The sequence below is a fragment of the Myxocyprinus asiaticus genome, chromosome 15 (assembly GCF_019703515.2).
Source record: "Myxocyprinus asiaticus isolate MX2 ecotype Aquarium Trade chromosome 15, UBuf_Myxa_2, whole genome shotgun sequence".
NCBI classification, from domain to species: Eukaryota; Metazoa; Chordata; class Actinopteri; order Cypriniformes; family Catostomidae; genus Myxocyprinus; species Myxocyprinus asiaticus.
The window spans coordinates 31,858,596-31,869,128 of record NC_059358.1 but is presented as its reverse complement, the minus strand read 5'-3'; the positions used below and the strand labels follow the sequence as shown (position 1 = coordinate 31,869,128).

The following is a 10,533-nucleotide window of genomic DNA, read 5'->3' as shown; positions in this document are numbered from 1 at the left end:
TACATCTGTTTACTAATTTCAGTCCGTGAAATCCTGTTTTGGTACATATAGCCCTGGAAGTTTTTTTTTTATTATTATTATTAATGAAAGCTTAAACCTCATATTTACAGTGACATACAGTTCAAGTCAGAAGTATACACACACTTACTTAGGTTGAAGTCATTAAACCTCATTTTTTAACCACTCCACAGATTTTATATTAGCAAACTATAGTTTTGGCAAGTCGTTTAGGACATCTACTTTGTGCATGACACTAGTAATTTTTCCAACAATTGTTTACAGACAGATTGTTTCACTTTTAATTGACTATATCACAATTCCAGTGAGTCAGAAGTTTACATACAACAAGTTAACTGTACCTTTAAGCAGCTTGGAAAATTACAGAAAATGATGTCAAGCCTTTAGGCAATTAGTCAATTAGCTTCTGATACGCTAATTGGAGTCAATTGGAGGTGTACCTGTGGATGTATTTTAAGGCCTACCGTCAAACTCCGTGCCTCTTTGCTTGACATTATGGGAAAATCAAACGAAATCAGCCAAGACCTCAGAAAAAAAAAAATGTGGACCTCCACAAGTCTGGTTCATCTTTGGGAGCAATTTCCAAATGCCTGAAGGTACCACGTTCATCTGTACAAACAATAGTATGCAAGAATAAACACCATGGGAATATGCAGCCATCATACCGCTCAGGAAGGAGACACATTCTGTCTCCTAGAGATGAACAAATTTTGGTGCGAAAAGTGCAAATTAATCCCAGAAAAACAGCAAAGGACCTTGTGAAGATGCTGGAGGAAACAGGTAGACAAGTATGTATATCCACAGTAAAACAAGTCTTATATCGACATAACATGAAAGGCTACAGTTTGCAAGTGCACATGGGGACAGATTTGACTTTTTGGAGAAATTTCCTCTGGTCTGATGAAACAAAAATTTAACTGTTTGGCCATAATGACCATCATTATGTTTGGAGGAAAAAGGGTGTGGCTTGCAAGCCGAAGAACTACCCAACATTTTTGACCCAAGTTAAACAATTTAAAGGCAATGCTACCAAATACTAACAAAGTGTATGTAAACTTCTGACCCACTGGGAATGTGATGAAAGAAATAAAAGCTAAAATAAATAATTCTCTCTACTATTATTCTGACATTTCATATTCTTAAAATAGTGATCCTAACTGAGCTAAGACAGGGAATGTTTTCTACGATTAAATGTCAGGAATTGTGAAAAACTGAGTTTAAATGTATTTGGCTAAGGTGCATGTAAACTTCTGACTTCAACTGTATGATGTTGTGTAAAAAAAATGCTTGTCAACCACAGACACACAAACTTGGTCAGCTCTGTTTAGGCGTTGGCTCAACTTGATTTTCATGTTCCAAATTCTGGGGTGTGAACGGCAACATTGTTTTAGTGTAGGACAGCTGAGCCGGTATGCCCCAAAGTGACTTTTTCACTAAATCATAGCAGGTAGAGTGAGAACCTGAAACTAGCTTCCTGAGGGCAGCTGGAGGAGCTACCTATCTCAATGGACCAATGAGAGAGAGAAAGGAGGGCATGTGAGCAGCAGGTGAAGTATAAATGAATGAATTCATCATTTACTATGCTTTAGACTGAGAGATGAGGCACTGCAAGTCTGTGTATGTTGTAGGCTAAGATTTAGAAAAGGGAAAAAAAAGCCACAAAGTTAACCTGCTGCATGCTTTCTTGAAAACAAAAAAGCAAAAATAGAAGCCTCAACATCATAGTCTCTGAGATTCAAACTGATATTAACCTGCCAACTGAGATTGGTGAGTATTATAAGGAAGTTATGGCTTTATAAAACAATGATATTATAGTGTTGTATAGTTTATATCTTAATAGGCTACTCTAAAAATGTTTTATTAAAATATATAAAGAAAATGTTATACAAAAAAACATGTACAAATCATTTTACTTTATTACATTATTTAAATCAGTGTTTATGGGCCATTTTTATTATAATTAATATTTATCATATTTATAGCCATTAGATTATGCAATTAAAATTTTATATTTTGCCTATTTCACTGTAATGCCTGTTTTAATTTAATTTATAGGTACAGTTTTTAAGAATGTGTATGTGTGTGTGTGTGTGTGTGTGTGTGTGTGTGTGTGTGTGTATATATATATATATAATGCCTTGTTTTAACGTTAATTTGATACAGTTCAGTGTGCAAGAACCAAGAAGAAGAAAGACAGAATGGCAGACAGGTACTCCTGGTGGAAAACCTTGACTGGAAGTAACAAGAACATTCTCAAAGAAGCCCAGCAGGAATTTGGAAAATCGGACAAGACATCAGCAAAACAAACTGTCACTGAGAACAAAAACAACAGTCTGATCAGCAACGAGACATACGACGACTCTCAGCAGCAGACAGCCTTCAATGAACATTCAAATCGGAGAAATTGGACGGTTTCGCGGTCTGGCCGATTCAAGGAGAAACGAAAAATTCGGGTCACACTGCCCGAAAACAACTTTTATGAGAGAAACATTGCTGTAGCGAAGTAAGCACATTCCTGGCGAAGCGACCCATATTGTGGATACAACCCATGACGGTCCATCAAAGACTTCTTATTATGTGAGCGGCACCATACTCTCCCATTTTTAGTTCTGTCTGTTGTTGGCTGACACTTCGGAAGATAAACCATCATTCGATGGTGCCATTTTCATCGATTGATAACCCATTACATTCATACATCTATAAGATGTGTCAAGTGTGTCTCAGACGTCAATAAGACATTTAGCTTATCTTTGAAACGTTTATGATTTTGAATTTTTGTAAATCTGGTCTTTTTAAGATGTTTAGCAGATGTTAATTAGATTGTGATGCTTTACAGACGAAAAGTCTTTTTTTTTATTATTATTATTATTATTATTATTATTATTTAAAGAAGTGTTTTTTTTTTTTTTTTTTTTTTTTTACTTGTTTTAAGTGAAGGAAATCCAGCAGTGCTTAGGCCATTTCAACAGTATTTGATGTAGATTGTTTGCCTGTATGTTTTGTTTGTCTAGGGCAGTGTTGGGTGTAATGCATTACTAAGTAATTAAATTACTTTTTCATTGAAATAAGTAAAGGGATTACTCTTAATTAGTTACTTCTGATTAACATCTAATGTTAAAATATATGTTTTCTAATTTAATGCAGCCCCCTTAAATTCTTTGGCCAGTACATGAATAATTTATTTGATTTTATATGATTTATTTGAAAGAATTAAAAGAACAATTTCATGTCTATCCTTATATTTTTCATCTGGTCGAGGGTGATAAGGGTTCTAGAAAGTAATTAGTAATAAGTAATGCAATTACTTTTCAGAGTAATTAGTACAGTAATCTAATTACACTGTAGAAGATGTAATTAGTAATTAATTACATTTTTAGAGTAACTTACCCAACACTGGTCTAGGGGAATCCTGATTTGTATTTACATTATTTTTGTGAAAGCTTTTAGCTTTTATTAGCAGTTTACTTTTAAGAAAATGAAGGACACAGCAAGTGTGGTGAACCAGGGAAGCTGGGATGGTCGTTTTCCAGTTAGGTCCATGCAATACACCTTTTCTTAAGTGTGGAAAGCTCTCTGGCGCTTGAAAATAGTAACTGAAACAGTATTTCAGCAGTGATGATAGACTGACATTAATTATTGTATATGTTACATTGACAGTGATTTTCCAGTCATTAGCAATAATAGTATCAGTGTCATTTAGATTGCACCAGACACTGGCTAACACAACACTTTACTTTAAATTGTAAATATAACTTATGCAACAGTTCATGTTACTGTAATGCCACAGCAAAAGAATGGAATGTTGTAAAACGTGGCTCTGCACAATTGCTGTTGAATGCAAATTACAATACAAGGTGTATATTATAAGTGTGTGCAGATAACTGTGTTGCATGTTAATGCAAGGTCACCTGACTGCATTTTAACCAAGTGTCTCACTTTTATACTATTCCATTATCCAATATAAAAACCTAGGTTCTTCTTATCTAGATCTAGGTATGATCCAATTCTGATCATATGAAAATTCACTGCTCCATGATGCTGTCACTCTAAGCCAAGAGAAGAGTTCCCTCTAGTGAAGTGTCAACAGTGATGCAGTCCACCACTATTCAACACAGTTTTCTAGTTTATTCACCAGAAAATACTTACAGACCACTCCAGACAAAGTAACCTTTAATGTTCTAAATTATGTAAGCATAATAACATAAACCATTTGGCTCTGAAATAAGCACCATATACATACTAAAACAAATGATAAAAAAAATCAATAAAAAAACAAAATCACTGAAATGTTCTGATAAAATTGTTTTATATTTCACTCAAAAGGCACTTTGGGGAATAAACATTCTCTTTAAGCATCAGAATGTAACACAGCAATTAAAGACAACAATTTTCTTACAATCCTCAAATACTACAAAACAGCCCAAACATACATTACAGACCTTATTCACGCTAGCGCCATCTTTGATTTTTAATGGGAACGACAACGCTGTGAGGGATAGACTTGCTCTGCACATTTGCTGTTCTTCAATGGCACAAACGATATAAAGATGTATAAAGCTCCTAGATAACATCTGATTTTACACAACTCATGTTGTCTGGAGTTCTTTGTATACTGAATGTTCTTGGACAAACATTTTATCAATTTTTTTGTCCAAAGAACGACCCAAAAACACTTTAAACTACAGTACAGTCCATTGAAGAGATAGTAAGTTTATCCCTCACAACCTTGTTGTCATTCCAATTAAAAATCGAAGATGGCACTAGCGTGAATAAGGTCTATATACCTCCTGAGCACAGATAAAAATAAATAAATAAATAACAGACATGACCAGTAACAGAACTCCTGTATACATTTACTGTAACAGTCTTTTCCCATACTGCATTAGAGCATGATGTGAAATGACAAGCTGAAGGTAAGTATTTAAATCTCTTTGAAGGTAAACATAGCTTAAATTATGCAGGATTCTGTGTATAATTTATAGTTCATCATGTTTATTGGTGAATTCTTGAGCTGATATAAATCCATCATTATTTTCATCTTCCTTGTGAAAGATGCCCTGAACCATCGCTTCATGATGAGTATCATTGGCGGGGTATCCATGTATTTCAAACTCTTTACGCAGGTACTCTTTTACCTGAAACAGATAGGTGTATAGGAATAAAACCATGGTTTGAAACTCCTTGAAATAAACTACTATTTGAAAATCATGCTTGATGAACATCTGCTTTTTAAGCCCATACACACAGTTCAGCACAATCAATTCCTCATTACAAATTCAAGCATATTTTAGCATCTTAACAAACCTCTGATTTGGAGAGTTTCCAGTCATCATTGAGGTCCATTTCCTGAAAGGACTTGTGTGATCTGGGCCCATTTCGGATCTCCATGATCTCATTATCAAAGATCAGCGTACTCTCCGGAGGGATTTACCTGGGAACAGATACAGGGCATAGTTATCAATACATAATCAGAACTTTAAATCTATATACTGTGTTTAACACAGACTTAAAGGGATAGTTTACCTAAAAATGAAAATTCTGTCATCATGTTCTCACCCACACATAGTCCTAACCCATGACTTTCTTAATTTCATGGAACACAAAAGGAGATATTAAGCAAAATGACAGCTTTGGTCACCATTCACTCTCATTTTATGGAAAAAATGGTGCAATGAAAGTGAATGGTGACTATTAATCCCTAAAATTCTAAAATTACTTGTTAGTTTCTTTAGGGTGAGTAAATGATGACTGGAATTTCATATTTGTGTGAAGAATCCCTTTAATACCTACACCAATGTGCACTTAATAGATTCTATTTACTGGCAACTTTCTTCTAAGGATTATTAGGACCCAATCACTGAAAGTGCGAAGACCCTATTGTTCTTCTAAGGATTATTAGGGCCCAAGCACTGACAGTGCGGAGGCCCTATTGTTCTTCTAAGGATTATTATTATTAGGGCCCAAGCACTGAAAGTGCAGAGACCCTATTGTTCTTCTAAGGATGATTATTTTTATTAATAGGGCCCAATCACTGAAAGTACGAAGACCCTATTGTTCTTCTAAGGATTATTAGGGCCCAAGCACTGACAGTGCGGAGGCCCTATTTTTCTTCTAAGGATTATTATTAGGGCTCAAGCACTGAAAGTGCAGAGCAGGGGGGCTCTGTAGTGCCACCTAGAAGATGGGCATGTTCGGGGGGTTCTGTAGCACATCCCTTTTGAGCTACCTTCACCAGACTTTGTACACCTACAGTACTGTGCAAAAGTTTTAGGCACTTAAGATGTTTCACAAAAATATTTGTCTGACGATGCTTATTTATATCATCAGCTTTAGTGTGTCAATAGGAAAAATACATTTTAGACTCCCAAACATTACTTTTGCAAATAGAAAAGATTAGAATAGAAGAACAGGGTGCTCTGCAAGAGATGGCATTGTCCCCACAGAGCCCCTCACTGTACATCGAGTCAGTGTGGGATTACATAAAGAGACAGAAGCAACTGAGACTACCTAAATAAACTGTTGCAAATTCTCCAAGAAGCTTGGTACATCCTATCTGCCAACAACCAAGAAAAACTGTGCCCAGGTGTACCTACGAGAATTGGGGCTGTTTTGTTTAAGGCAAAGGTGGCAACATCAAATATTGATTTACCTTTTTTTTATGTTTACTGGACTTTGTATGATGTTAATTGGTAAATGAAAACTATTTATGGCATTATTTTTGAAGACATCCTCACTATGCAACATTTTTCACAAGTGCCTAAAACTTTTGCACAGTACTGTATAGATCTCATCAAGCCGGACAACTTTCACGCTGACAGTCATAAGCTCTGCCCAACAGGAAGTTGGCCATTTTGGATTGTTTGAAAAATGCATGCTCTGGAATTTGAAATTCTCCTCCTAGGGGATTCATGTTGCAGGTACAAAATGTGGGCAACATCATGCAATACATTGACGATGCTAAATTGCGAACTGATTTTTGATATATCGAACGGTGTTGCCATGGCGACGCAATAGTAACATCAAAAATGGGGAAACAGGAAGTGTCTCATATCTTCTGCGTGCATTGTGTGATTACATAAAAATTGAGCTGTATGTTTGGCCTTGCGGGCTGATCACATTGAAGTGGCTATTGTGGGTCACGGTCATAGCGCCACCAACTGGCTGAAGGAAGTGTGGCACTTTTAACAGACTTTGAAATATCCCTCTTATGTTTACCTGAATTGCTTAATTTTTCCTGTATAATGTCAAGACAGTGCAGATTTAAAATTCTGAAGGGACTCTTGATATCATAAATAGTGTTGCCATGGCAACGCATTAAATGTCATTATTCCTTTTTATGTATATTCACGTTTTTGAGATGCTTGGCATGCTTGAATTTTCATGATATTTTGCACACACAGAGTTGTCTGCCATTAGGCCTGGGAAAACGTTAACACATGGGCGTGGCTGGAAGATCTGTAGCGCCACCTTTTGACAAAGGTGGTGGGGTCAGTTTATTCTAAGGTCACCAAACTTGCTACATATATTGTTCTCATCAAGCTGGTCATCTTTCAAAATTACAGTCATTAGCTCCACCCAACAGGAAGTCAGCCATTTTCGATTGAATGTGCATTTTAAAATTGAAGGCCTTGAACTTTTAAATACTCCTAAGGGATTCATGCGATCCTAACCAAATTTGGTCAACATGATGCCAAGACATTGTAGATGCTAAATTGCGAATTGATTTTTTTATATTTTGAATGGTGTCGCCATTGCGAAGCAATACATTTACAGCTAAAAATGTGAAACAGGTAGTCCCTTATATCTTCTGTGTGCATTGTATGATTTGGATCAAAATTCAGCTATATGTTTGGTAATGGTGGCTGATCACATTTATGTGGCTATTATGGGTCACGGTCATATCGCCACCAACCGGCAGCAGGAAGTATGGCACTTTTAACAGACTTTGAAATAGCCTTCTTATGTTTACATGAATTGCTTCAAAATTCTTTAGAATAATGTCAAGACACTGCTGATATGAATTTGTAAACGGATAAGTGATATCTTAATTACTGTTGCCATGGCAACACATTAATTGTTATTATTCCTTTCTTCCCATATTTGGGTGTTTTTGAGGCACTTGGCATGCTTAAAATGTCATGAAAGTTTTCACACACTTCAGAGTCGTTAGCCATTAGGTCTGGGCAAAAGTTCATGCATGGGTGTATAGGTAGGCTCTGTAAACCCCCTTTAAAATGAGTAAGTCAGCCTCTGTAGCACCCCCATTTTCACCTACAGTCACCAAAATTGGTATATATATAGTTCTCATCAAGCTGGACAACTTTCATAATTATAGTCATTAGGTCCGCCCAACAGGAAGTCGGCCATTTTGGATTTTTTTATATTGCAGTCTCTGAACTTTTAAATACTCCTCCTAGGTGATTCATGAGACTGTCACCACATTTAGACAACATTATGTCAAGACACTGAAGATGCTATATTGCGAACAGATTTTGATATATCAAACGGTGTTGCCATGGCGAGACATTAAATTAATAGCGAAAAATGGGAAACAGGAAGTATCTCATATCTTCTGTGTTGCAATGTGTGATTTAGATCAAAATTGAGATGTATGTTTAGTCTTGGGGGCTAATCACATGGATTTGACTATTTTGGGTCACGGTCATAGCGCCAACACCTGGCAACAAGAAGTGTGGTTCTTACAACAGACTTTAAAATAGTCCTCTTATATTTACTCAAATTGCTTCAAAATTGTTTAGAAAAAAGTAAAATGCCAAATGCATGTGTTCACCTTGCATTGTTTTCCAAAAGCCACCAGGTGGAAATGGACCAGTTGTGCTTGAGCCTGTCATTGCTGCTTACAGCTATATTTATTCTTTTTTTTTAAGGATATTTCACCCAAAAATGAAAATTCTCTCATCACTTACTTTATTTCTTCTGCAGACCAGATTTTTAGAAGAATATCTCATCTCTGTATGTCCATACAATGCAAGTGAATGGAAATTATGAAACTTTGAAGCTCCAAAAAGCACATAAAGGCAGCATAAAATAATCCATAAAACTCCAGTGGTTTAATCCATGATTTCTGAAGCTATACAATCAGTTTTGGGTGAGAACTAACCAAAATATTCCTCCTTTTTCACTATATATTTTGACATTATTTCAATCTCGATTACACTTCTTAGTGCTCTAACGCTCTGCACATGTCAAGCACTAGGATGTGTAATCGACAGCAATAGCAAGATATACAGTGAAAAAGGACTTATATTTTGGTCTGTTCTTCTCACCCAAAATTGATTAGATCACATCAGAAGACATAGATTAAACCACTGATGTCGTATGGATTACTTTTACACTGCCTTTGTGCTTTTTGGAGCTTCAAAGTTTTGGTCACCATTCAGTTGCATTGTATGGACCTAAAGAGTTGAGAGACTCTATTAAAAGTCTTTGTGTTGTGTTGTGCAGAAAAAAGACAGTTATACTGGGATGTCATGAGGGTTAGTAAACGATGAGAGAATTTTCATTTTTAGTTGAACTGTACCTTTAACATGAACCAAAATGTAACAAGAGATGTAAAAGTGACGTTCATTGTTCGTTCATGTTAACTAATGTAGGTAAACGTTAACGAATGCAACCTTATTGTAAAGTGGTACCGATAACTTTAACGACAGAAGGTGGAAAAAACCAAAGATGCTCAAATAATGCTTGTGCATGACTCACCTTTGCTCTCTTTGCCATATGCAAGAGCTGGAGGGATGGTCAGTTTCCTCTACCCTGTACACATGCCTTGAAGACCTTTGTCCCATCCCTTGATCACCATGATGACGGCTTCCAATTGCAAGACTTTTGCATTAGTATTAAAGGCTAAAGATATGCATAGCCTAGATATTGTTTATTTGATCACAATAAACACTATGACAATAAGATCACCTGGAATGAAACATTGTGCCATTACTCTCCAGAAACCCGTCGTAGTGAACCAGAAGAATATCCCCGTATTTGGACTTTCGATGACATAGGAATGGCTTGTATACAACTTATATTTTCACCTCCGGCTCTGGAAGTTTGACTCCATACACATAAAAGAAGAATGCAGAGAAAATGCATGTCCACAAATCTAGAATAATTTTGACAATTTAAAATACCCTTTAACTTTAGCCGGTATTTACTGCACCACTCAAGGCTGCAAATTTTAAGCAAAGTCCCAAACAACCAGTTAAATTGAACACCTCGACTACGTTGCAAACTAAACTTCTATGTAGGGGCAATACTAGACCTAAAATTACCCTATGCCAAAATGTCACTGCCCTAAAATACAGCACTGTGTTGTTATTGGTCTGCTAACTTTGAAGACACGCCCCATTATAAAATATTAAATTTGCATTGGACGTTTCTCATGCTGTCTCAGTATAGCCACGCCCACATACTCAGACAATATCCAATCAGAAATACGCTGAGAGAAAATCCCACTACGTCACGCGCATGGGCCGATCCGTCTATGATCACATGGATTGG

General features: G+C 36.3%; 1 pseudogene; it reads right to left on the bottom strand.

Moving 5' to 3' along the window:
• Nucleotides 1-2,541: 2,541 nt before the first annotated feature.
• On the bottom strand, nt 2,542-10,139 carry LOC127453066 (peptidyl-prolyl cis-trans isomerase FKBP14-like; annotated as a pseudogene).
• Between the last annotated feature and the right edge of the window lie 394 nt (nt 10,140-10,533).